A 25,823-nucleotide genomic window follows, 5' to 3' on the forward strand; every position below is an offset into this window, starting at 1 on the left:
TAAATACCGGAAGAAACATCAAAGCAGCGCTTCACACGAGGCTCCCACCGCACTGATGATGTTCCCTAGCCAGGGAACGAAACGTTTGCAGCAAAAACTTACAGCTCGGCGAGCAGAACCACAACAACATCAAACAATTTTTGACTAGTTACCATTTTTACAGATAATGGTTTTTCAATAACAAGGTTGCACATTTACACACGTCTATCCGAAATATTCATTCTACCTTCCATTCCAAGTTAGTACACATGACCGTCATCCAATTATATTTAAACTTGTACATCTGATTATAATATTCGAGTAAAAAGTGAGGTCTGCAGATGCTGGTGAAAGGGCTCTGGCCCGAAACGTCGAACTTCCTGTTCCTTGGATGCTGCCTAACCTGCTGTGCTTTAACCAGCAACACATTTTCAGCATCTGATTATAATATCCAATCAAATCACATTCATAGTTACTGTCAGTATATATTTGGTGATCACCAAAACTCTACCATCCATTATCCACTATCACTTGAGAGCATCATTATCTTCAAGTTCTTCTCTATGCCACTCACCATCCTGGCTTGCAAATATCTCTCCATTTTTTCAGTGTTGCTGGGTCAAAATCATAGGACTCCTCTCTAGTGGCATTGTGGATCTACCTACGCCAAATGGACTGCCGTTTAAAATGGCAACTACAAATGGATGACAATTGTTGGCCCGGTCAGCTTGGCTCTAAAATATTCTGAGGATAAAGTGAGGACTGCAGATGCTGGAGATGTGGTGCTGGAAAAGCACAGCAGGCCAGGCAGCATCTGGAGCATGAGAGTGGACGTTTAGAGCATAAGCGTTCTGAGATGACTGGAGACTCTGAAAACCACTGCACAGTTATAAACAGATATCGGTAGCTTTGATGAGGAAGTTAAGTTTTCTCACAAATGCTGCCAGATCTGCCGAGTTTCTCCAGCAATTTCTGCTTTGTTTGTTTCAGATCTCCAGCAAATTCTAACTTCTACAGAAAAAAGTACTGCGCTACCGAATGGAATTTAAGTTTAAATGCACCAACTCTCTTGGACTGGTAACCCTAGAATTCGATGATGAACTTTTACAACAACAGAGGGCGACACAACTGCGGAAATGTATTTCGAATATGTTTTTCTTGGCTGATTGCAAGACCAGCAGATGGCAGTGACAGTCCATTCGTCGGCAGTAGCAGGAAGAGAGCAGGAACTGGGCATTGGGATATCGGAGAGGCATTGCTAAACGGTAGAAATTCGTCTTATTTTGTGTTACGTTGGCTCGATTGCAATAACGTCACCCCTGTACAACATTGCATTTATTCTTATGGCACAACTTGCCTTTGTAATGCACCTTGTGTTTGTGTGTGGTGGGGTGGCAATGGGTTGCCCATGTAAGGCCGCGCTCCTGCTCCTTTGTCCAAACAGAACGATCCGGACACAGCGCAGTCAGGCCGGGAGTGGGGATGGAAAACCGAACCTGCTGGTGTGATTGACTGGGATGCGGAGCAATCAGCAGGCGGCCTGCTATTACACAACAATGAGTAGCCAATGCCTTTTAGCCAACGAGAGCTGGCGGTGGGTGGGACGTTGGAGAAGTTTGGTTGAGTTGAAGGGTCAAGGAAGTAGCCAATGTTGGTTCCCAGTTGTCACCCACTGCTACAGTCTAGTTACTTTTGGGACTTGGCATTGTAGACTTCTCTCATTAAGAGTTCTGGTCTCTGCACTATAGAAAGGATGTGGTTGCATTGGAAAGTATGCTAGGGTGATTCACCAGGATGTGGCCTGGAATGGAGCACTTTCACTACGAAAAGAGGCTGGATAAGTCGGGTAGTTTTTTCTTTGGGGCAGAGTAATTTGCAGAGGGGAACCTGACAGGGTGGATAGAAAGCAGCTGTTCCCCTTAGTTGAAGCATCAACACCAACAGGGGCATCATTTTAAGATGAAAGCTGTTTAGAGGGAACTTGAGGAAAACTTTTTTCACACAGAGGATTGTGGGGGGTATGGAATGCACTGCCCAGGAGGCCTTTATAAAGAACTTGGGTGAGCATTTGAAATGTAATGTGCAACACTATGGACAGATCATAGAGTAACTACAGCATGTAAACAGGCCATTCAGCCCAGCAAGTCCACAGTGACTTTCCGGAGAGCATCCCACCCAGACACACCACACAATCCTACCCCTGTAATTCCCATGGCCAATCCACCTAAACTGCACACATCTTGGAATGTGGGAGGAAACCAGAGCACACCTACACAGAGCTTTGACAAAGGGTCAGTTAGACTCAAAACGTCAGCTCTTTTCTCTCCTTACAGATGCTGCCAGACCTGCTGAGAGTTTCCAGCATTTTCTCTTTTGGTTTCACGCCCACTCAGAATGTGCAAACCTGAGAGTGGAATTGAACGCAGCTTCCTGGTGCTGTGAGGTAGAAGTGCTAATCACTGTGCCACCCTCAGAGTTCTAGAAAGTGGGACTAGTGTAGATTTAGTGTGGCTTTGGCAATATAGACGTGATGGGCCAAAGAACCTCTATGAATTTTGTGAACATCGAGAATGGCAAATTGCTGATCTTCAATATATCTACATAATTGTTTCTTTGTTCTGTTCAGCTTTCTGCTGTAGCAAGTGCCTAGACTTTGCCAGGTTATCTTGTTCTAAATACAGTCCAATCTACTATAGTCCAGTAGTTCCATTCTTGTGCACTCTTGTGTTATAAGAAAACCGTGTAATAGCATCGCCATTTAAACTAATGAGGCCGGAATTGCATTATAACCAATGCATGATTTAAAACATTGTACTTTAGAAACATTGTCCCTAATTTGTTAATCGTGTTATAACGAATTCATGCTAACGGAACTCGTGTTATGACAGAACGACTTGCACCAACGCAGCAAGATGTTGTCAACAGTCTCATCTCTTGAGTTAAGGGGATGCAGGTTGTTCCGAGGGAAAGCAGGTTGGCTGTAGGTGTCACCTTTTGGATGAAAATTTACGCATACACCCCTTCTGGTCTCCCAGGCACATGTGAGAGATCGCAAGACATCGTCCCAAAGAAGATCAGGGAAGCCTTTCAAAGTGTATTGAGATGGTCAGAGGTCGTGAAAGGCACTATATAAATGCAAATTAAAAATGCTAGAGAAACTCGGTAAGAAAGGCAGCATCTGTGGAGAGAGAAACAAACTTTATGTTTCAATTCTAGTATGCCTTCATCTGAAAACTCAAGAAGTCGAAGCATTGACTCTGTTTCTTTCTCCACAGATGCTGCCAGACCCAATGAGTTTTTCCAGCACTTTTCTATTTTTATTTCAGGTTTCCAGCATCTGCAGTATTTTGCTTTTACGATACGAATACACGTTATTGCAAACAAATAGTTCAGTTCAATGATTTGAATTCAATGGTTTTGAAATACTGTAGACATTTTGCTGAATGTCAAATTGTGCACCCTTCCTAATAGTACTGGGGGGAGTACCTACACCAAAAATACTGCAGTGGTTAAAAAGGCAGCTCACCACTGCCTTCGCAAGGTCAATTAGGCTTTTTTAGTGACACCCGCATCCCAGGAATGGATGAAATAAAAAGTGCAGCCTGCTCAGAAACAGCGAATCAGGAAAAAAATATTGCTGTGCATGGAGGGAATGACTGAGAAAATGAATAAAATGTCCAGACAATATCCCTGCTGTCTTCAACACAAAATCTGACAGTATAAAACAAAATACAATGACCAGTTTCACAGCTTGACTGAACAAGTGAAATTTTATTTAAATAATATTGACTTCCAAAAATGTTACCAATATGTGGAGGATAAATTGTTATTTGATCTATTTTTCTATTTCAATCAAATCTTTTGTTACACAGATAGGTCAGAAGTTACAGGAAAGTGTGTAAATTTGTCTTAGTGTTAGCTGCACGTAGACCAAATATTCTAAAGCCTAACATAAAGATAAAACGTGCTGAAAATACTCAGCAGACCTAGCAGCATCTGTGCAGAGAAAAACAAAGAGAATACTTCAGATCAAAGAGACTATAAAATATTTCTGGCCTATTGTTTCAAATGTGGTCAAACAGGCTGGCAAGAGACGAAATAGTACTGGGGATTCTCAAAAACAAAAGAAGATGAATTAAGAAAGCTAGAAAAGGACAAAAGAAAACTTTGAAATGCTGGGACTGTGAAATAAAAGGAGAACAGTCTGAATCACAGAGCAGACTAGTCAAAATCAGAAAAAAGAATGGAAGATTAATATGAAGGTTGTGACTCATCTTCAGTGTCTCAAAGAAAATCAAGTACTGACTGGTATTTTTTCTTTGAAGATGCACTGTCTTTCAGTGAGTTCTAGAAATCGATCTCTCATACATACAAACTATTCATGGTGGATACTTTTATGAACAAACTATGACAACTTTTATCTTTGGTAAAACATTATTATTGTACTATAGTTGAATTGGCATTTTGGCAAATACTTTCTCAGAAATAGACCTTTTTGCATTTTGGGTGAAATCCCAATTCATTGAAATATAAGCTACAGAGAAAGGTAGAATGAGGCTCTTTTCAGTAGAGAATCAACGAAAATAGGTGAAATGGTTTCTTCCTTCTACTGTATGACTTATCCATAATGGTAGCAAATTAAACATTATAATCAGTCATGGGCCAAATTCCCTACAGGACTTATAAGTGACTATTTTATTTATGGCTGCTGAGTTCGGGATTGGCTGACTATACTATCAGAGAATTAGAGCAAAAAAAATCAGAAAGCATCTTGAGGACTGCAAAAGTGATGACTGCAGATGCTGGAGATTCATCAGGAATGGCTTTTGCCTGAAAAGTCCATTTTTCTGCTCCTCGGATGCTGCCTGATCTGCTGTGCTTTTCCAGCCTCACACTCTCTACTATAATCAAATTATGAGGATTATGAAAGAGAAGTGATGGAACTGGTGAGCAGTCAGGCTGAATAGATTCTGAAGACCATAACACATCTATGTGCATAGAGCAGCACTTTTTTGGGTGTTCACCAGCGTCCATTTTGGGCAGGAAGTACATGCTGGAAATACTCAGCTCTATAGTACTGGGAAAGCACATTAAGTTATTGTGTTTGCCCATGACCTTTATCGTTCAAATTTGGTTTTCCCGGCCATATGCATTCAGGAATGCCAAACTTTGCTACTTGGTAAGGCCTGTGTTTTTAAGTCCAGGGCACTCATCCTGGCCCTGCATTTAAAGAATGGATCTCCCTCATCTTCAGCATCCTTCTCCCTCTCCCTCCACTCCCGCTCCCCCCCCCGCCCCCTCCAGATTGCTTATAGTATCTTGTGTTTTCTCAGGCAGCTATATTGGGACCTCAGCTTTTTGCCATAGTCTTACCAGGCCATAGAACTACACTCCCTGAGAAACAAATAGTGGTGATTTGGTACACTATGCCTCAGGTGAGGGAAGAGGTCAAGAAGGAGAGCCAGTGCGATGGTATCATTTTGCATCACAAACTAAGCATTCAATGGACTGAGCTAACCAATCCTCTTTTGCCATATATGAATCAGATGAAGGCAGAGAGAGTTGGCTCACGTATGTCGTCTGCAAGGTGTTAGATAGAGGGATAGGGATAGGATTTATGACCATCTGGAAGAGCATGGTTTGATTAAATGCAGTCAACACGGCTTTGTGAGGGGCAGGTCATGCCTCACAAATCTTATTGAGTTCTTTGAGGATGTTATTGGACAATTTGATGAGGGGTCAAGCGGTGGATGTGGTGTATATGGACTTCAGCAAGGCATATGATAAGGTTCCCCATGGTAGGCTCGTTCAGAAGGTCAGGAGGAATGGGATGCAGGGAAATTTAGCTGTTTGGATACAGAATTGGCTAGTTGACAGAAGACAGCGAGTGGCAGGAGAAGGAAAGTATTTTGCCTGGAAGTCAGTGGTGAGTGTTGTTCCACAGGGCTCTGTTCTTGGGCCTCTACTCTTTGTAATTTTTATTAATGACTTGGATGAGGAGATTGAAGGATGGGTTAGCAAGTTTGCAGACGACACCAAGGTTGGAGGTGTCGTTAACAGTATAGAGGACTGTTGTAGGCTGCAGCGTGACACTGACAGGATGCAGAGATGGGCTGAGAGGTGGCAGATGGAGTTCAACTTGGATAAATGCAAAGTGATGCATTTTGGAAGGTCGAACTTGAAAGTTGAGTACAGGATTAAAGACACGATTCTTGGCAGTGTGGAGGAACAATGGGATCTTCGTGTTTAGGTACATAGATCCCTTAAAATTGCCACCCAAGTGGATAAGGTTGTTAAGAAAGCATATGGTGATTTGTTTAAGAGCCATGAGATCTTGTTGCAGCTCTATAAAACTTTGGATAGACCGCACTTGGAATACTGTGTCCAGTTCTGGTCGCCCTATTGTAGAAAAGATGTGGATACTTTGGAGAGGGTTCAGAGGAGATTTACCAGGATGCTGCCTGGAATGGAGGGCTTATCTTACGAAGAGAGGGTGACTGAGCTCGGACTTTTTTCATTGGAGAAAAGAAGGAAGAGAGGGAACCTAATTGAGGTTTACAAGATAACGAGAGGCATAGATAGAGTTGATAGCCAGAGACTTTTTCCCAGGGCAGAAATTCTTAACACGAGGGGTCATCGTTTTAAGCTGTTTGACGGAAAATATAGAGGGGATGTCAGAGGTGGGGTTTTTTTGCAGAGAGTTGTGAGAGCATAGAATGCACTGCCAGCAGCAGTTGTGGAAGCGAGGTCATTGGGGATATTTAAGAGATTGCTGGACATGCATATGGTCACAGAAATTTGACGGTTCGTACATTAGGTTTACCTTACATGAGGATCAATGATCGGCACAACATCGTGGGCTGAAGGGCCTGTTCTGTGCTGTACTGTTCTATGTTCTATGTTCTATCTATATATTTGCAGGCACTACTTCAATGGGGGCCATGTTATGTAGATGGCAGTGAGAGGTTGACCAGTTTGATATGGAAAGGATATTTCCTTTTGTCGGTGAGTTTGGAACTAGAAGCCATAGATTAAAAATGAAGTGTTGCCCATTTAAGATAGGAAAGAGGGGAAAAAAATCCTCTCAGAGGGTTGTCAGTCTTTGGAATTCACTTCTTCAAAAGAAAGCGGATACAGAATTGTTAAATATTTTAAAGCAGAGGTAGAGAGATTCTTGATTACCTTAGGGGTGAAAGATTGTTGGGACAATAAAACCATGAGTGGCATAGATAGGGTAACTATAAACATAGAACATAAGAGCACGAGGAGGTCATTTGGCCCTTTGAACCTGCTGTGCCCTTTGTCACAATTATGGTTGATCATCCAACTCAATAGCTTAATCCTGCTTTCTCCCATAACCTTTGATCACATTCATCTCAATTACTACATCTAGTCCCCTTTCGAATACATCCAATGTTTTGGCATCAACTACTTGCTGCGGTAATGAATTCCACAGGCTCACCGCTCTTTGGGTGAAGAAATATCTCCTCATCTCCGTCCTATTTGGTTTACCCCAAATCCTCAGATTGTGATGCCTGGTTCTGGATGTACCCACCATCGGGGACATCCTCCCAGCATCTACCCTGTCTGGCCTGTTAGAATTTTATAAGTCTCCATGAGATTCCCCCCTCACTCGTCTGAACTCCAGGGAAAGCAATCCTAACCTAGTCAGTCTTCCCTCGTATGTCAGTCCTGCCAATCCCGGAATTAGCCTGGGAAACCTTTGGTTGTACTACCTCAAGAGCAAGAGCATCCTTCTTCAGAAAAGGAGACCAAAACTGCACAGCAGGTCTTTTTCCCAGAATATGGGAGTCCAAAATTAAAGGATATATATTTAAGGTGAGAGGGGGAAAGCTTTAAAAGGGACCTAAAGGGCTGTGGTTTAGGTTTTGGTTTTGAGATAGACAAATTGCAATATTTTCTTAATGGTGAGAAATAAGGTGGTCTTCCAGAATTGACTGCATCCTCCTCCCCCCACCTATCACTGTGGACTTTCCTTATATGTTGAAAACACACAAAAGGCATATTACAATTATGTAGATAAGGTGACTTTTCATGCAGAGGGTGGTGCATGTATAGAAAGAGCTGTCAGCAGAAGTGGTGGAGGCTGGTATGACATTTAAAAGGCATCTGGATGGTTATATGAATAGGAAGGGTTTAGAGGAGTATGGGCCAACCTCTGGCAAATTTATTTAGGATATTTGGTCGGTATGGATGATTGGACCGAAGGATATGTTTCCATGCTGTATATCAGTATGACTCTATCAGTATTATGCAGTAATTTAGAGTTGATGATAAAGCAAATTAGCCATGATCTTAATAAATGATGAAGCTGGCTTGAAAGGTCTAATGGTTGTAGTTCATATGTTTAATAAAAGATTACAAAGGGACTAAACAAATGGGCAAAACCATGGAATATGTGTATTCAACTTTGGTTTTGAGGAAGACAAATTGCAATATTTTCTTAAAGGTGAGAAATCAGGAGGTCTTTCAGAAATGGCTGCATTCTCCTTCATCCACATATTGCTGTGGTCTTTCGTTACATGTTGAAAACACGCAAAAGGCATGTTATATTATTTAGGTAAGGTGACTTTGCCAAATTGAATAAGGCCAGTTCCTCACTCCAGCAACATCCTTCAATCTTGGGGTCCATTTTCCCTATGATCAGCAATTGTCCCTCTGATATACTTTATAACTCAAAGGTGGATGACATACTTAAAGATTTTCCTGCTTCGATAGATTTTAACAGTTTCTATATTTATTTTTGTTGTGTTGTTAATGTCAATAAAAGCTTATATTAAAGTATAGGTTCCAAACTCAAAATGAGAACTATAAATCATAATGATGCATTCTGCTGGGCAATTTCGTGGAATACAATGTTTCCATTTGTAAGATACATAGCTTAATAGTTATCATTTAGCACAAAGTGAGCAGATTTGATACGCGCAAAAGTTGCCACTAATAAGTGCCACTGGCCAAAACTTTTATTGCTCTACAATCTTTTGGGGTATTTAATTATTTTGTGTGGGGCCAATCTTAATATTTTCTGTCCTAGAAAATGGTCTAGCAGCCAGTCTATATCATTTAAGTTTAAAATAATACATAGATGTAACTCTGACTTCCTGTGTTCCTCTATGAATAACAGAATTGTTATGATGCGAAACAAGGCCACTCAGCCCATCATGTCTGCACCAGCACTCTGAGCATTTTGACATGATGCCAATCTTCTGCAGTTTCCCTGAAACCTTGCACATTATTTCCATTTAGATAATCATCTGTTATCTTCTTGAATGCCTCAACTGGACCTGCCTCCATCACACTTCCTAACAGTGCATTCCAGATTTTCCTCACGTAACATTGACAAGTTGGTGGATAGGTAGCAGATGAGGTTTAATGCAGACAAGTGTGAGGTGACGTATTTTGGTTGGAAATGGGAAGCGCAATTCTAAAAGGGGTGCAGGAGCAGGGGGACCTGGCTGTGTATGTGCACAGACCATTGAAGGTGACAAGTCAGATGGGGAGAGAAGTAACTAAAGCAAGCAGTGTTCTTGGCTTTACTAATAGGGGTATAGAGTCCAAGAGCTAGGCGGTGCTGATAAACTAATACAAGATGCTTGTTAGACCTCAGCTGAAGTATTGTGTAAATGTGATTACCAGTGTTGGGAAAATGTGAATGAATTGGAGAGGGAGTGCAGAAGCAATTTATTAGAATGGTTCCAGAAATGAGAAACCTCAGCTATCAGGATAGATTACTTACAGTGTGGAACCAGGCCATTCGGCCTAACAAGTCCACACCGACCCTCTGAAGAGCAACCTACCCAAACCCCTTCCCCTACATTTACCCCTTCACCTAACACTACGGGCAATTCAGCATGGCCAATTCACCTAACCTGCACATTTTTGGATTGTGGGAGGAAACTGGAGCACCCGGAGGAAACCCACCCAGACACGGAGAGAGAGACACGTGCAAACTCCACACAGACAGTTGCCTGAGGCAGGAATTGAACCCAGGTCTCTGGCGCTGTGAGACAGCAATGCTAACCACCGTGTCGCCCACATAATAGATTGAAGAAGTTGGGACTTTTCTCCTTGGAGCTGAGATGAGATTTGATTGAGGTTTTCAAAATTGTGGGTGGGCTGGAAACAGTGAATAAGTTGAAATTGTTTCTATTTGTAAAAGAAACAAGAATGAGAGGGTATGGATTTAGAGTGATGTGCAAACGAAGCAAGGGGATGTGAGAAAAAAGCATTTTCTTAGCAAATTGTTAGGGTATGGAATACACTGCCTGGGAATGTGATGGCGGGAGTTCCAATTGAGGCATCAAAAGGATATTGGATGAATATTTGGAAGGAAATGGTGTGTAGGGATATAGGGAAAAGACAGGATCTGGGCACAATAAGCCAAAAGGCCTCCTACTGCACTGTAATAATTCTGCAATTCCGTGATCTCACATTTGCTTCTTTTCCAAAACACTTTAAATCTATGCCATCTGGTTTTCAGTCCTCTTTTCAGTGGGAGTAGTTTGTGCCCATTTACTCTATTCAGACCCCCCATGAATTTGAAAATTTTGATCATATCTTCTCCTAGCATTTTGTCAAGGAAAACAATCCCAGCATTTCCAATCTATCTTCATAGCTGAAGTTTATCATTTCAGGTTTTTGAGAGGTTTGGCCTTTTTTACCAACCTTTCCTCATCGAAAAATCAAAAGGGAAAAGCTTTTTTGGGGAAAGTTGCATTGGAACAACCAGCATAATAGCAAGGTGACTGTACACCTTCCACACTGGGATCAAGCATCTGAATTCTTTTCCCTTTAAAAGGATTATAAAAAGTACAATCTTGGTCAATTCAGCCATCTTCAAACATACTTTAGCTGTTACACAACAATTGACACTGCTTCTGATCAACTGGCCCAGACATTTCTCCCCTTCTACGCCTATCTCCAGATAGTAAGAGAGTGAGTAGCCTGGAAGCAGAAAGGATGGGAGGGATTAAGGTGGAGAAGGACTGTGGTGGGTAGAGTAACATTGAATTAGTAAGTGAGCCATTCCATCTACTCACTAGACCTCATAAATCCTTTGTCAAGGGACAGCATTTGCTGAATACAGCCATTTTTGTTGGTGGGTGACATGGTAATCAAATAAACTACTTACCATGTTCACCTTAATCAGTACTTTTACTGTGTTGGACATGGAAAGTACTGCTGTATTGCAGCTGCTCAGAATAGGTAGGTTTAAAGTGTAAAAAGCACAGAAGTTGGGGCACAGTGACCAAAGGATAGACCAAATCCTTTAAAATATTTGAACAAGTGAATATCCAGCCTCAGCTTTGCTATGTCTTGTGGTAAGGATTTTCTGGTTAGCCTCCCCCATCAATTACAAAGGAGTGGTGCGTGTTGAGGAAAATGAAAGTCACTTAGCTTACCCAATACGATTTAAATTAGAGAAGTTGTTGGAGAAACTCAGCGGGTCTGGCAGCATCTGTGGAGAAAAAAAAAGTTAACGCTTTGAGTCCAGTGACTCTTCTTCAGGACTGCTGCTCTACAGAACAAGTTTGGTTTTCCCCAGACTTCCAGCGTCCACAGTTCTTTATTTTGTTTTATAATTTAAAATAACTCTATGATCCTAACTAACCTAGGGGAAATCCATTTGGATGAGCATTTGTAGCCATGAGTGGCACAAAGCAGGCAGTTCCAGGATTGTAGCCAATTAGTGAGTTTTGAGAAGATTTGTAGCTCAGGTTGAGGTTTTGGATGTAAGTTTGCTCGCTGAGCTTGGAGGTTCATTACCAGAGGTTTTGTTATCTTACCAGGTAACATCTTCAGTGGGCCTCATGCGAATAATGTTGAAAATTCCTGCTTTCTATTTATATGTTTGGGTTTCTTTGGGTTGGTGATGTCATATCCTGTGGTGATGTTATTTCCTGTGGTGAAGTCACTTTCTGTTCCTTTTCTCAGGGGATGGTAGATGGGGTCTAACTCAATGTGTTTGTTGATAGAGTTCCGGTTGGAATGCCATGCTTCTAGGAATTCTCATGTGTGTCTTTGTTTGGCTTGTCCTAGGATGGATGAGTTGTCCCAGTCGAAGTGGTGTCCTTCCTCATCCGTATGTGAGGATACTAGTGAGGGAGGGTCATGTCTTTTTGTGGCTAGTTGGTTGCCTGTTTGTCCAATGTAGTGTTTGTTACAGTCCTTGCACGGTATTTTGATGCAGTTTCATTTGTGGGTGCATCATAACATTATTTCAATGAGCCAACAAACACTGCAGCACAGAGAAACTACGCAGAGCAGAGGAACATCACCTATACCATGTATTCAAAAAGAATGGGTACCTAATGAACACAGTCTACCAATTTCTCAGCAACAAACCCAAAAAAGCAGACAAAACACGTCCAGAAACCCTAGCCACTCTCCCCTACATCAAAGATATCTCGGAAATGACTGCCAGACTACTCAGACCCTTTGGCATAATTGGTAGCCCACAAACCCATCAACACAATAAAACGGCAGCTATTGAACTTGAAAGACCCGATACAGACAATAAGCAGAACTAACGTAATTTACAAAATACTATGCAAGGATTGTAACAAACACTACATTGGACAAACAGGCAGAAAACTGGCCACCAGGATACATGAACACCAACTAGCCACAAAAAGACATGACACTCTCTCACTAGTATCCTCACATACGGATGAGGAAGGACACCACTTCGACTGGGACAACTCATCCATCCTAGGACAAACCAAACAAAGACACACATGAGAATTCCTAGAAGCATGGCATTCCAACCGGAACTCTATCAACAAACACATTGAGTTAGACCCCATCTGCCACCCCCTGAGAAAAGGAACGGAAAGTGACTTCACCACAAGAAATAACATCACCACAGGATAAGACATCACCAACCCAAAGAAACCCAAACATACAAATAGAAAGCAGGAATTTTCAACATTATTAGCATGAGGCCCACTGAAGATGTTGCCTAGTAAGGTGACGAAACGTCTGGTAATGAACCTCCAAGCTCAGTGAGCGAATTTATATCCATTATAGCCAATATTGGGAGAAAGATAAACAAGATTGTACTCTACAGATATTATTTGACTGGAAATTTAAATACTTGAATTGTGTGACTTTTTGAATGGTGAAATCTTATGTATTTGTCATCAACCTTTCTGACAGCAGTAGAGTGTCCATATAACTTACCTTCATTCAGCTGTTTCAGCTTTCACTTAGCTTACAATTAGCAATTCCAGGCTGGTTAATCAGCTCGTAAAGCCCAATTGGAATGATAGTGAGGAGACTGAAGTGTAGAATATGTTCAGGCGCACCGTGTAATCTGTCACAGATTTCGGGTTTAACTTCACAAATTGCTGTGCAGTGCCCACTGAGTTGTCTGATCTTAGATCTAATTTCACACACAGGTGAGTATGTCTGGTAACCACTTTGGGACTTACTACCTTATGTTGGGCAACCATTTAGTGCACTTGATTTACTGATATATTGATTATGAGTCTCTATATGCTCAGTGTGTGTGAAGCTTCCTGATGCACTGTGGAACCAACATGGCTGTTTCTATCTCTGGCTCTGATTACATTTGACAAGATTTGACAATGGTGTAGCATATCTCTACTTTATGATTATGTTAGAACCTTCTTCTAAGGAGGTCTGAGTCCATCCATTTTGGACTCAGCACTTTGCCACTCAAAAGGCCTATTTTACTGGCCATCATCTGCTGATGATCTCATTTGCCCCTTTTGTAGGTAGGTACTGAATGAGATTATTGATGTAGTCAACATTCTATCCTCATTGAGATAATTCAGCTGACATTATGTGATTCTCGTACAGGGTACTTGTTTGGATTGCCTGAGAATACACCCTTATTCACCTCAGAGTCTGACATCGCCCTGATGCGCTGAAATGAAAGTTGAACTTAAGGTTCCACTATGTGACAACACACTTTGGAAAGGTTTTGAACAGGAAGCTATACTGCGGAAGCTATACCCCATGTACAAAGGAAGTCAAAAAGAAAATGGCTACTTCCACTTGTCACTCATTCAGTCTAGAATGCTTGTGGACAGCCAGGCAAATAGCAGGATTAGGCTTGAAGAAGATTTTCATCCTCAACCATCTGAGTGCAAGCAGTGGAAAAAATATTGAATGAACAATCCTATCAAGATCCTTCCAAAACTACCACCATCACAAAACGTATTGTCCAGCCAGCTCCGTTCACTCCATTTAACAGTAGGACGAGTGTTTGGACACAGCAAAGGCTAGAAAAACTGACAATGTCTTGACTACAACGTTCAAGATTGATTTACCAGATATTCAGCTACTTTCTTAACCAAGTAATAACCCTAATTACCACCCTAATAAAAGCAACATGCTGTGGATGCCAAAACTCTGAAATTAAAATAGAAAATGCTGGAGAAACACAACAGGTTTGGCAGCATCTGTGAGAAATATCATTTTGAGTTGATGTGACTCTTCTTCAGTTTTCCCTCCACAGATGCGACCAGACTCGCTGAGTTTCTTTAGCATTATCAGTTTTTAATTTTAATTACTATTCTACCAACCTTCCTAATCAACTGATAAGGGACAAAAGGAGATACCAATGGTGCCATCCAGCAACACCTACTCATTAATTACCCGCTCACCTCTATAGTTTGGATGACTTCGGTGTGAAGTCTGCATGTTCTTCCTGTGTCTGCGTGGGCTTCCTCCGGGAACTCCGGTTTCCTCCCACAGTCCAAAGATGTGCAGGTTAGGTGGTCTGGCCACGGGAAATGCACAGTTACACGGTTAGAGTGGAGGTAGGGGGAGTGTCTGGGTGGGAAACACATCAGAGGGTTGGTGTGGACTCAATGGGCCGAATGGCCTGCTTCCACACTGTAGGACTTCTATGATTCTTTGATGCAACTGTGAAATTGCAGCAAACTGAAAATAATCAGCTCGGATGCAGAATCTGTTCTCATTCAGGACCCTTGTGGCACAGTGGTAGTGTCCTTACCTTTGAACAAGGAGGGTTGGGTTCAAGTGTCACCTGTTCTGGAGATATGTAGATTAGATTCAATTTAGATTAGATTACTTACAGTGTGGAAACAGGCCCTTCGGCCCAACAAGTCCACACCGACCTGCCGAAGCGCAACCCAGACATATCCCTACATTTACCTCTTACCTAACACTACGGGCAATTTAGCATGGCCAATTCACCTGACCCGCACATCTTTGGACTGTGGGAGGAAACCGGAGCACCCGGAGGAAACCCACGCAGACACGGGGAGAACGTGCAAACTCCACACAGTCGCCTGAGTCGGGAATTGAACCCGGGTCTCAGGCGCTGTGAGACAGCAGTGCTAACCACTGTGCCACCGTGCCGCCCACAATAACATCGCTTAGCAGGTTGCTTAGAAAGCACGTTTAAAAAAAAACTATTCCCACTTGTACAATTCCTGAGCTGCAGAAGAATTAGTTGATTGGCCAAACCATCCAGTCTGTACGCACATTGTAGGATCAATCATGTGTGGCCAGGTCTCGTACATGCTAACCTCCATGGAAATTGCTCAAGACATTTGAACATTTAACTGTCAGTTACCCTACTCCCTGTGATCTTTACACACATCTCCCCTTGGGATGCATCCTTGGATATTAAATGACGTAGATACAGAGACAATGGATGTACTGTCCTTATGGAAAATTCCAGTACTTTATATAGTGTCTTGAGATTTTTTACAACTACCTGTGAGACTGTAGTTTGTTTTCTCCAAATGATGACAACTCTGACAGTGCAGAATTGTATTGAAGTATCGAACAAGATTTTTCTCACTGGGATGGGACTTGACCCACAGTTTTTCAGATTCAGAGGCATGTGTGCTACCAACCAAGTCAAGAATACATTTTTAACTAGCTTTTTTTTACTCTTATGGCGCCAGCAAATGAACAATTGATTAATAATGTGCAGTCTTCCTGAAGCTTACAAACCAATAGGAGGAAAGACTTGGACTTTGATCGCATATTTCTTGACCACTGGCTGCAACAAAGTGCCTTCTAGCCAATGCAGTATTTTTAAAGGATAGTCATTGTTGCTATATAAGACAGAACTGGCACAAGCAGGATCCGCTGGAGGCCAGCATTAGTATAGCAAGAGTATACTCTTGATGCCCAGTGTTAAATTCAAATTGTATCAATCATTAATTTCTTTTTGTACACTGTGACGATCCAATCAATTTGTCAAAGAATTCTTTGGAACAATTGGTAACATTCGTGAATCAGAATAACATAGGCTCAAGATCCCATTTTAGGAAATGACTCCTGTACAGTCAGTTGTAAGACCATAAGACATAAGAACAGAAGTTAGGCCATTCAGTCCACCAAGTCTGCTCCACCTTTCAATCATGACTAATATGTTTCTCAACTCCTTTTTGCCACTTTCTTCTCATAACCCTTGATCCCTTTGACAATAAAGAACCTACCTATCTCAGTCTTAAATACTCTCAATGATCTGGCCTCCGCAGCCTTCTGTGGCAATGAATTCCATAGATTCACCACTCTCCGGCTGAAGACGTTTCTCCTTATATCCGTTCTAAAAAGTCTTCCCTTTACTCCGAGGCTGTGCCCTTGGCTCCTAGTCTCTTGCCAATAGAAACAATATCAACTCTGTCCAGGTCATTCAGGATTTTGTAAGTTTCAATTAGATTCTGCAATTAGTTCTACTAAAAGGCAGTAGTTCCATGCTCAAGCAATCCTGTGTTTTAAGAAAATCGCACAACAGCAGCACCATTTAAACTAATGAGGTTGGAATTGCGTTATAACCAATACACACTTTAAAGGGTCGCACTTTTGAAACCATGTCCCCAATTCGTCAATCGTGTTACAGCGAATTGGCGTAAATAAAACGTGTGTTATCGCAGAACGACCTGTATATGTATGTTATTTTAGGGCATCAGTGCAGTACTGAGAGAATGCTGCATTATCAGAAAAGTTCCAGGAGGTGAATTTGGTCTGGCAACAGTGAGCAACGGTGAACCAAGTGACCTGTTTTGGCACAATTCTCCCTCTGGCACTGCCACAAAATGAAAACCCTCACACTTTGTTGTCTAAAGATTTCAGAATAAATTTCCCTGCACATCTGACCCAGAAATGGATGTGAACTTCGTTCTATTGATTAAAAATAAAAGTTAGTTCTGCTAGGAATCTGTATTTGCCTCCCACCACCTTCTCTATCAAAGTGCTGGTGGTCTACAAACTTTCCATTTGCTGCACTAATCACAGCAAAATTGTAAGCTTGGGCCTCTTCATGAACTCTTTCCTAAGCAAAGCATTTGGACTCTTTCCTAAGAAATGCATTATGACCTGACCAGCTTAGAGTCGTAGTCATACAGTACAGAAGCAGACCCTTTGGTCCAACCAGTCCATGCTGACCATGTTCCCAAACTAAACTAGTCCCACTTGCCTGCGCTTGACCAATATCCTTCCAAACCTTTCCTATTCATGTACCTATCAAAATATCTTTTAAATGTTGTAACTGCACCTGTTCTACATATGAACCACTCTCTGTGTAAAAAAGCTACCTTTGTTTTCAAACAGGGCTCTTACAGAGCTGACAGGGAGCAAGGCTACTACTGCCACCCTGGTCAGTCTGGAGAGGATGAAACCCCACATACTAGCAGGGAATGCAATTGTGCCAGCAAATTCCTCCCCCAGACAGAGTTTGCCTTCCTGGCTGTGTCACGTGCAAACAATAGCCACTATCAAAGAGAAAAAAAAAACAAAACAACTTGATTCGTAATAATTAATAGCAGAAATAATTATGTGAAAAATTTGCCAGGCTTTACTCTCCATTTGCAAAATGGCACCTGACCATTTGCAGCTGCAGTCCTTTTGCAGAGAACCATGTCTCGTTCTCTTCATATATCTGAACTGACACAATTTCCATGCTTTTGTGGTGCAGGAAATTCATTTTAAATGTTATAACCAGGCATATTGAGGAAAGCATTCCTGATACACTCCCCTTATTGCTTTCTTTCTATTTCTATCAAAGAAAATACCTTTGTCATCACCTTGTTTTCTGGAAGCTTCCACAAACAACCACCATCATGATGTTAATATGGCTTTTAGATGTTAGACTATCCACGAAAATGGAACTGTAAGATTTTGTTAGCCTGGTTGCATACCACACTCAATCTGTTTAACTGTTGAGAAATATATTTTGTCCTGTTAAAAGAATGATAGTTTACTCACAGGTCTCCACCAGGTTTTGCTTTGTTTCTTTTCAGTTTATGTCACTGGTTAAAAAATCCTGAGCTATAGCAGCAGCCATTTTGACACACCCAAACAACCGCAGGTGAATGTTACTGTTGGAAGATTTTCAAAGCAGCATCCTGATCCTTGCAGCATTCAAACTGTTCTTGGGCACCTGTTGGATGTACTTAATGCAGAAGATGGCTTAACAAAGACGGTTGATGTTTTGTAGTTGAAACCTTATTAGTTTTCCACACGATGTAGACATTTGCAGCACTCCCGGAAAATCAAAATTGTTAAAATTCCTAATGGAAATACCCTCCTCCAAACAATGACAATGGCTTGATGGGGCTGTCTCAGCTGTGTATATGTACATCATTAAGTTATCCCCTGGGTCCACTTGAAATGGCTCACATTATACCAAACCTTAATTACAGTTGGTAAGGCAGCAGCTTATTTAAAGCTGTGTAACATTTTTAGATAGTCATTGCGCTATACAGCATGGTAACAGACCCTTCAGTCCAACTCATCAATGCAGACCAGATGTCCTAAATAAATCTAGTCCCATTTGCCAGCTTTTGGCCCATATTCCTCTGAACCCTTCCCAATTGTACACTCATCCAGATGCCTTTTAAATGTTGTAATTGTACCAGCCTCCACCACCTCCTCTGGCAGCTCATTCCATACAAGCAGCAGCTTCTGTGTGAAAAAGACGTTTGTATTTATAACATTTTTAACACAAGCATTCCTTGATAACAGATTTCAATGTCAGCAGTCACTAATTTCCACACACTGGCTAATGCATTGTTTTGGCCATGAGTCATCATTTCCTTTGATTCCCAGAAGTTTAAAGTAGTCGCATGTTCAGATACAATGTATGGGTGCGTTCTTCAAATCTATTTCACTGATTTGACCATGAGCTGTGCATTTTTTTCTCAACACCTGACTGTAGTCCAGCAGTGATACCCTGGCTATATATTCTATTACAGTTAGTTCCTAACTGTTTATAAATGAGAGAATAATATAGCACTCATTTTGGAATAAAAAGAGACTGAAACTGGAATGAAATTTTGCTGTTCAGTTTACAATGTATAGAAAAGTGATTGTGCAACTGATTACAGTTACATCACAGAAATGTCATGTTGTGGTTGAGCCCTTTGAATCAGTCCCATTGTCACACACTATGGTTTTGATGAGTGACAACTACATCTTTATTTCTTCTTTGTTTCTGTTTCAAACACTTTGTGATGGTACTGGCTATCTCTGCAGTTATATCTTCATTGAACAATTATTGATTTGTGATTTGTTAATTGCAAATTTTTAAAAATGTAATTGATCGTACAAACCTAGGACTTAGGGGCAGGAGTAGGCCATTTGGCCCTTCAAGCCTATTCTGTCATTCAGTAAGACCAAGGCTGATTTAGATTAGATTACTTACAGTGTGGAAACAGGCCCTTCGACCCAACAAGTCCACATCGACCCTCTGAAGAGCAACCCACTCAGACCCATTCCCCTACATTTACCCATTCACCTAATACTACGGATAATTTAGCGTGGTCAATTCACCTAACCTGCACATCTTTGGACTGTGGGAGGAATCCAGAGCACCCGGAAGAAACCTACGCAGACACGGGAAGAATGTGCAAACTCCACACAGACAGTTGCCTGAGGTGGGAATTGAACCCATGTCTCTGGTGCTGTGAGGCCGCAGTGCTAACCACTGTGCCATCTTGCTGCCCCCAATTAGTAATGTTCTCAATTCTATTTTCCTGTTCTTCCTTACTTCGTCCTTGACTGCATGAGTCCTTTATCAGCAAAACATAGCACAGCCCTCAATCACCATACCATATGGCTGCACAGTTACAGGTTTAGTAATATGGACATGAGTTCAAATCTCACCATAGATATTGGGGATTTTAAGATGCAATGCATTTTGGGAAAGCAAATCTTAGCAGGACTTCTACACTTAATGATAAGGTCCTAGGGAGTGTTGCTGAACAAAGAGACCTTAGAGTGCAGGTTCATAGCTCCTTGAAAGTGGAGTCGCAGGTAGATAGGATAGTGAAGAAGGCATTCGGTATGCCTTCGTTTATTGGTCAGACAATTGAGTATAGGAGTTGGGAGGTCATGTTGTGGCTGTACAGGACATTAGTTAGGCCACTGTTGGAATATTGTGTGCAACTTTGGTCTCCTTCCTATCAGAAAGATGTTGTGAAACTTGAAAGGGTTTACAAGGATGTTGCCAGGGTTGGAGGATTTGAGCTATAGGAAGAGGCTGAATAGGCTGGGGCTTCCCTGGAGAGTCAGAGGCTGAGGGGTGACCTTATAGAGGTTTACAAAATTATGAGGGTCATGGATAGGGTAAGTAGACAAAGTCTTTTCCCTGGGGTCAGAGAGTCCAGAACTAGAGAGCTTATGTTTAGGGTGAGAGGGGAAAGATATAAAAGAGACCTACAGGACAACTTTTTCAAACAGAGGGTGGTGCGTGTATGGAATGAGCTGCCAGAGGAAGTGGTGGAGGCTGGTACAATTGCAACATTTAGGAGGCATTTGGGTGGGTATATGAATAGGAAGGGTTTGGAGGGATATGGGCTGGGTGTTGGCAGGTGGGACTAGATTGGGTGGGATATCTGGACGGCATGGACAGGTTGGACCAAAGGGTCTGTTTCCATGCTGTACATCTCTATGTCTTTATCTGCAATTATAAAGCTAGTAATGGCAATGGTCACCGTTAAAAACTAACAGATTGGTGTAAAACTCCAGTTCCTACTGAGATGCTATGGTATGGAAGGATTATCTTATGAGCAAAGAATAAATAGGTTGGGGCTGTACTCACTGGAGTTTAGAAGATTGAGAAGTGATCTCATAGAGTCATAGAGTTGTACAGCACGGAAACTGACCCTTTGGTCCAACTCGTCCATTCCTACCATCTCATTGCAACATATTGGATTCTTAAGGAACTTGCCAAGGTAAATGCTGAGAGGATGTTCCCCTTTGTGGGAGAGTCTAGGACCAGGATGCATATCTCAGAACAAAGGGGTGCCAATGGAGAGGAATTTCTTCTCTCAGAGGGTTGTGAGTCTTTGGAACTCCTTGCCACAGAGAGCCAAGGAGCAGAGTCCTTGTGTATATTTAAGGCTGAGGCCAATAGCTTCTTCATCAGTAGGGGAATCAAGGGTTACAGGGAATGGAAAGGAAAGTGCATGTGTGGAAAATCAGATCAGCCATGGTCAAAATTGCCATTTAAAGTTAAAATACACACAACTTTTTAAAAAATTCATTCACAGGTTAGGGGTGTCAGTGGCTAGGCCAGCATTTATTGACCATCCCTAATTGCCCAGTTGGCAGTTAACAGTCAACCACATTGCTGTGAGTCTGGATTCACATGTTGGCCAGACTAAGTAAGGATAACAATTTCCTTCCCTAAAAGGCATTACCAAACCAGATGGGTTTTTCTGACAATCAACAATGGATTCATGGTCATCTTTGGACTCTTAATTCCAGGTTTTTATTGAATTCTGCAATCTGCCATGGCGGGATTCAAACCCAGGTCCTCGGAGCATTACTTGGGTCTCTGGATTTAGCAGTCCAGCGATTAATACCATTCGGCCATTGCCTCCCCTAAATGACCTTGAAGAAAGTAACTCACTTTTTTTGTATTCACATGTAGGACATAGGATCTTCTGGACTGAAATGATTTTTCATGTTCTGCTTCAATAACAGGTCAAGTGTGCAACAGTCATAGCGACCATTGAGTTTTGCTGACCCAACTCTGGGGAGTGGGGGATAATTGGCTCCTTTACCTCTCAAAGTACAGAAATAATTGGTGCTTTCCTGAGGATTTAGGATTCTGCAGCTTAGAAATGATGACACCATTGACCTGGGTAATTTTCAAGTGTATGTTACAATTTTCTTATTATTTCCCTTCTAGAATGTGCCTTTTGAGGATTCTCCTCTGCATCACATTCTAATAAGCTTCTGGAGAAATTCTATAGATAAACACATCGACAAGCTAATCTGTGTTTGTTAATTGGAGAGGTTGCTTTCAGGATCCTGGTATCTTTTGACTCTGGAATACAACAGTTTTGGTTCCTGAATTTAACATTATTAATTCATAGAGAAATGTTAGTAGAATATTTACTTTCCAGCTTTGTTCCATAGCTCTGCCATCCTAATCAATGAACTCAGTCAGAGGACTCAGACCCCAGAATCCAATCTTTGATTTGTCATTCTGTTGACAATGGTTCAAGCTGTTAGACAATGAATTTTCTTTTGATTTACAGAAAGATTTTGACAAAGATGGTTAGTAATGTCAGTTGGCTACTAAGTATGATGATTAAAATGTGTCTTGAAAGAATGCAGGATATTAACAATAAATAAGTTAATGTTTTTCCTATGTGGAGTTGTGAGTTCAGGATAAGTTCAATTACAAATTTCTCTATATGATGACATTTGAAGATGTCTATGTAATAAATCTAACAAGTCCTGGCCTTGTTTTTTTGTGCATTACTAACGTAGTAGTTCAATGAAGAAGCCTTTTCATTGGCCTGTTTGTTTGTTTTAATATGTTTGAACAAGTTCAAAGATGTGCATGTTAGGTGGATTAGCCATGGGAAATGCTGGGTTACAGGGCTGTGGGTCTGGGTGGGATGCTCTTCACAGAGTTGGTGTGGACTCAAATGGCCAAATGGCCTGCTTCCACACTATAAAGATTCTATGATTTCCTGTCCTGTAACGTCTAACTTTTATTTGTGTAAATATTTCCATCTATAGCCATATTTCATTAATAAGTATCCATATTTTACCTTCTTTTTAGATTGGATTGTTGCTCCAGGCGGTGTATTTTTGAAATGCTACTTTGTGGATGTTTTGAAAATTGCTGAGAAGCTCATCAGCGAAAAGTACAGGACTGGTGTTCACCCAGTTAGGTGTGTTTTAACTAGTTTTTAGTCCTCCTTGCTGGATAGGGTGTCATGATGGAGGAATAAACTCCAATCTATGGATTTACTTTGTTTCTTCTCAAACATTGTCTGACTGAAAAAACAAGTGGATTAATTGGTTAAAGAGCAAGGTAATGTGACGTGAGTCCAGTAGATATAGTAAAGTGGTCTACATGTTGAATCATTGCCTCTTTGGCCATGATGGGATACTACTAACAGACCATGAAGTCTCAGGGAGGGAAATGGGAGGAAATTTCAGATGAGATGTGTAATGACATAAACTTTTCTTTTGTTTGTTGATGGTGGTACCTATGGAGACGTAATTAGCTGGAAATGGTAACATTCAGGTCAAGAAGCATTCTAGCGCTGGTTTTTTGATCCTGCCTCGTATCAGGGAAAGGATTCTTGAAGTGATATGAAAGGTCAAGGATTAGCAGTTCAAGAGTTAGTCAGTTTTAGTTAGAGAATGGTGAGCTGCCCAAGCAAGTGATACCATAAAGCAAAAGTTGGCTTATGCTTTTGGCTCTGAGGAATTTGATGCTTATTGAAGTTCCAGAGTGGGTTTTGTGGTTCTGCTCAGTTGGGGTTCAGGAGAAGTCTTGGGAGCAGTTTATTACAGCGAAGAGGTGGAGCTCAGGGAAGGCCAAAAGCAGTATTGACTTGTTGCAGCTTGGGTGACTGAAGGTCAGAGAAACTCAGGAGCACTGCCAGCTTAGTCAAACTATCTGTGGGGAAAAAAACCCTTAATTAGAAGTTAGATTGCAGCTCTATGAGTCCAGTTGTTATATATCACAGGAGAAGAGATTGAACCTCCTGAAGCAATGGCTCAGGCGGTCCATTTTGGAATGGCCTTTGATGAAGAAATCCCAATTTGATGAAGATTTCAAATTTGTTGTAATAGTTGATTCACAGTGGTCACTTGCATCCATGAGGGTTGCTAAGAAATCTGTGGAATCTGTGCTAGGTGCATTCACCATTTACATTCAGTGTAATGTCTTTGACCTCATGATTTGGAGATGCTGGCGTTGGACTCGGGTATACAAAGTTAAAAATCACATAAAACCAGGTTATAGTCCAACACGTTTAATTGGATGCACCAGCTTTCGGACACTGCTCATTCATCAGGTGGTTGTGGAGGACACAATTGTAAGTCTCAGAATTTATAGCTAACGTTTACAGTGTGATGTAACTGAAATTATGCATTGAAAATTGTTGAGTCTCTCATCTCTTAGAATGACCATGATAGTTTCACTTCTTTCAAGTGTAAATCACAGAACATTCTTTAAAAGTTACATTCTCAGGTTAACTGTAACAATTGGTGTCAGCCAGATAAGATGTTAAGATGTTGATGTTCCCTGTCTGTGCCTTAATATTTAGACTGATTCTAATCTAAAAAGTGAGTTAACAGAGTCTTACGTGGACTCATGACCTCAGTATGCTTCATAATTTATATTTTCCCTCATCTTGATGTTAGAGTACAAAGTAGTTACTGGCAGAAGTTCTATTTTCCTGACTTTGTATCGTAAATATTAGTTTGTTTATTTAAATAAAAAACAGTGGAATCTTGTGACTCTATTCCCTCAGGAAGCACCTGGGATTTCAAACTTCATCCACTTAAAACAAAAAGTTACTGGTTCCTAACCAGGTCATGCCAGAATTTGCCAGACTGATTGAGGCTTATAACTCAAATTTGGTGATCACATGTTAACCTGTCCAGTCGACAAAAAAAATCTTACGCTATTTCAAAGAAACGTGAGTAAGTAACCCTAGCATCATGGCACTATTTATCGTTTATTTAACAGTTCTGAATAACAGATGAACAGGTTATTGTTTCGTGTCATTTATTGGATCTTGTTGGACACAAGTTGACATCACAATAGTAACAACACTTCAGAAATCTTTTAACATTTTGGGATGTCTTTTGGTTGTGATTCTGGGGCTGCTGTGCTTTAAACATTTCAGTTACTTACTGGATTAGTTCAGTGGATCATGAGAACAATTCAGCAATTTTTGTTATTAAACAGAAATTGCTTCCACTAGCAGGTCAGTCAGTAACCAGTGGACACAGTTTTAAGACAAGAGAGAGGCCGCTCAGTGGTAATAGAAGCATCTCAAGCATGCTGTGTTAATGTAATGTTGTTAAAATTTTGCTCCTTTTCATTGTGGCTTTTCCCTGTGTGATTGATGCTCTAGACCTACAAAAATGAAAAAGAAAATCATTTCGCTGGGGAGGCTGCAGATGAATTATTATCCAACAACCTGCTCTAAAAACTCTGTACACGTTTTGATAGCTGTAACAAATTGTATTCCAGCAACAGAGACAATCCACAACATTCAATATTATTGTGAATAGGACGCATCTCAACATTTCAAAGAGAAGTTAAGTCACCCAAGCTCCCAATGCTAACAGATGTATTAAAAAAAATTGATCCGTAATTTCGGCAAAAAATTAATCAGTTCCTTTCGGGTCCATACTTTATGGTGTATCATTTTTTTCTTTAACTCTTAGGTTTTGGAATATATTATTATAGGCAAACAGACTAACAAACTGGGGCTAAAACATGACCTCTGCTGACTTTCAGTGCAGTTGTATTATTTGACAGATGAACCAGAGAGGAGGTGAGGAGAAATATTTTTATGTCATAAGCTTTTAAAATCTGAAATGCG

General features: G+C 41.1%; 1 protein-coding gene across 2 annotated transcripts in view; it reads left to right on the forward strand.

Annotated features, from left to right (window-relative positions):
• Nucleotides 1-1,184: 1,184 nt before the first annotated feature.
• Nucleotides 1,185-25,823, forward strand: part of si:ch211-269e2.1 (cohesin subunit SA-2) — a 145,441-nt gene continuing 120,802 nt past the window's right edge. For both annotated transcript variants that reach the window (XM_060826268.1, XM_060826269.1), the window contains exon 1: nucleotides 1,185-1,244. The gene's annotated coding sequence lies outside the window, so the exon portion shown is untranslated. The remainder of the gene's footprint in view (nucleotides 1,245-25,823) is intronic.

Source organism: Hemiscyllium ocellatum, chromosome 6 (genome assembly GCF_020745735.1).
Source record: "Hemiscyllium ocellatum isolate sHemOce1 chromosome 6, sHemOce1.pat.X.cur, whole genome shotgun sequence".
Lineage (NCBI taxonomy): Eukaryota > Metazoa > Chordata > Chondrichthyes > Orectolobiformes > Hemiscylliidae > Hemiscyllium > Hemiscyllium ocellatum.